The following is a 3,255-nucleotide window of genomic DNA, read 5'->3' as shown; positions in this document are numbered from 1 at the left end:
TCTCTCTCTCTCTCTCTCTCTCTCTCTCTCCCCCCCCCTCTCTCTGAAAATCCTAACGAGTTTACGAGTTTATTGAACTTGCTAAGAGCGCATACGCACATACAATGGGAGTTTATTTACAGAGTGGGAGTCACCCCCATTTACAGCTGTGCTGGAAATTCCACACTCAAATATAGATCCTGTGACTTCCTGACAGCGGGCAAAAAACGGCGAGAGGTGCCTCATGGTATCTCAGCTTATATATCCTTAGCCCCTCCCCCACATGCAGCTAAGGTCCACTGATTGGGTGGGAGGGGTAAATAACTCCCCCATCGACTCCTTGTCGAGCATAGGAAGGACATTTTCATTCTTTTTATCACATCCCCCTTTGTATTCTAGTCATATTTTCCCATATCTTAAGTTCTCATGTCTCTAGAAGTCATAGTTTATAAGTTCCTTCATATACAAATTTAAAGTCTAAATTATCCTGCTATATAATAAAAATACAAATGGGATTCTGTATGGCTGCAAGACAATAGTAAAAATGCCTTATACTATTTTGGGGGATTCAGGAAAATTGTTAGCAGTCTCTATGCTAAGTGCATACCCACCTCTGCAGTAAAATTGTCCTAAGAACCATCAATTTACTAAACTTGAATAATCCCCAAGTGAGTTATACCTTAACAAGCATGTTTCATGTGTCTTGGGAGTAACTCACCTTTAAGGTCTTAGACTAGATTTATTACTATATTTTATTAAAAAGGTCCATGTGTAGATAGAAATTTGATACACAACAGAGATAGCTGCATATAAGCAGGATTTCAAATAAAGGAATCATCAGTGAATGTACAGTACTGGGAGAAGAGCTGTTACATGGAAAGATAAGATTGGATCACTCTCTATATATGGATCTCTCTAGATATTTTGGATCTCTATGTATATATGATGTTGCATACAAAAATTAATTTCAGGAGCTAGAGAGATGGCTCAGCAGTTGAGTACTTGCTGCACTTGGTTTCTAGCACCACATGGCAGCTCACAACTGTACCTCAAGTTCCAGGGGGTTTGATGCCCTCTTTCTCTGTTGGCCCTGCATGTATGTGGTGCACATACATATATGGAAGCAAACACTCATACCCATAGGACTAGTGATTGACTCAAGGATAGTGATTGACTCAATAGAAGGCCAAACAGGGCTGGAGAGTTGGCTCAGCAATTAAGAGCCCAGGCTGCTCTTGCAGAGGACCCAGGTTCAGTTCCCAGCATCCACATGGCAGCTAACAACCACCTGTAACTCCAGTTCCAGGGGATATGATGCCACCTTCTGGCCTCTGCAGGTATTGCACTGCACAGTGCACTTACATGCAAGCAGAACACTCATACACAAACAAAATAAGTTAACTTAAATTTTTGGGGGTTTTTTTTGTTTTTTTTTTTTTGTTTTTTTGGTCTTTTTGAGACAGGGTCTCCCTGTCGCCACAACTGCCTGGAACTCACTATGTAGACCAGGCTGGACTTGAACTTACAGAGATCTAGAGCCTGCCTCTGCCTCCCAAGTGCTGGGATTAAAGGCATGCACCACCATGCCTGACTCCCTATGGTTTTTCCACACACCTAAGCATTATCTTTCTTTCCTCTCTCCCCCACTGTATAGCCCTCTCTCCTCCCTCCTCGAAGTACTACCCCATTTTTCCCATTTCCCCCTTTGATGATGCCTGTGTCTTAGTACCTCATCTCTTGAGCTCTTTCTTCCCCTCTCCCCCATAGTCCTCTTCTACTTTGTTGGCTCCTGCAATTACTTCAGGATATATACTCACATCTAAAGATGTGAGAGAGAACACGTGTTTTGTTTTTCTGAGTCTGGGTTACCTTACTCAGTCTTACAGTTTCCAGTTCCATCCATTTGCCTGCAAAGTTCATGATTTAGTTTTTCTTTACAGCTGAATACATTGTATAAATGTATCATATTTTCATTATCCATTCATCAGTTGGGGGCATTTAGGTTGTTTCCATTTCCTAACTATTGTGAAAAAAAGCAATAAACATGGGTAAGCAAGGATCTCTGTAGTAGGATATCATGTCCTTTGAGTATATGCCAATGATTTCCATAGAGGCTGTATGCAATCCCACCAGCAGTGAATATAAGAAGCATTAGGTATTAGTCTTTTCTTTCAAATCCTGTAAAACTTGGTTTATGGCAAGGAATTCTAATGTTTTAATCCACCGCACACCCTGTAAGGCTTTTTTTAGTGTGTTGTGTGCACATGTGGAGGTCAGAGGTCAACTTCCAGTGTTTTCCTCTATTGCTCTCCATCATCTTTAGTTTTTGAGACAGGGTCTCTTTTTCAAAATTCTATTTTATTACAGAGAGAGAGAGAGAGTGAGGGGGGGGAGACTATACATGTGGAGGTCAGAAGACAACTTGCAGGAGTTGGTGCTCCCTTTCCACTGTGTAGGTAACAGGGATCAAATTCAGGTCATAAGGCTTGGTGGCAAGTACCTCCATTCATCTATTCACCGAGTCTTCCCGCTGGCCAAGAGTGTCTTCACTGAACTTAAAGCTTGCCATTTCAGTTAGACTGGTTGGCCAGCAAGTCCCCAGGATCCTCCTGTCTCTCCCCCCTTCCAATCCTTCACCCACTTCCCCTGTGCTGGAGTTTCAGGTGTACGGTCACATCCAGTTTTTACATGAGTGCTAGGGATCTGAACTTAGATCCTCATGCTTGTGCAACAAGCACTCTACCTACTGAGGCATCTCTCCGGCACTAAGACAGGCTTCTAAACATTCAACAAAGATTCATTCAAAATCAATGCATAATGATTCTGAGATGTTTCTGGCAGTGCTCATCCATGTTGCCTTGTGTGACTTCATTCCAGCCTTGGTTCTGAATGCAGAACATGTGCACTGAGCACTGTTCAACACCAAAACGCTTCCTGAAACACCTCATCTCGCATTCTGTTATGAAGTGCCATGTTTTGACTGTACATACAGAGTTTTCTGCTCTTATAAAAACCTAATGGCTTGATTAGAGAAAGTGGACTTTTAATAAATTCCTACTATTATTCCTCAGCATGTATGAAATTATGTTTATCTTTGTGGCGTTTATGTTAAAACTTTTGATCATCAGGTGCCATAGCACATGCTTTTAAAGTTCCAGCACTCAGGCAGGTGGATCTCTGTGAGTTCAAGGCCAGCCTGGTCTACATAGCAAGTTCCAGGCTAGCTGGGGCTATAGGGAGATCAAGAAAAAAAAGAATGGAAAGAAGGGAGGGAGG

The sequence above is a fragment of the Nannospalax galili genome, unplaced genomic scaffold (assembly GCF_000622305.1).
Source record: "Nannospalax galili isolate Female #2095 unplaced genomic scaffold, S.galili_v1.0 scaffold611, whole genome shotgun sequence".
NCBI lineage: Eukaryota > Metazoa > Chordata > Mammalia > Rodentia > Spalacidae > Nannospalax > Nannospalax galili.
The sequence above is the reverse complement of the archived record's forward strand: the minus strand, read 5'-3'. Positions refer to the sequence as shown.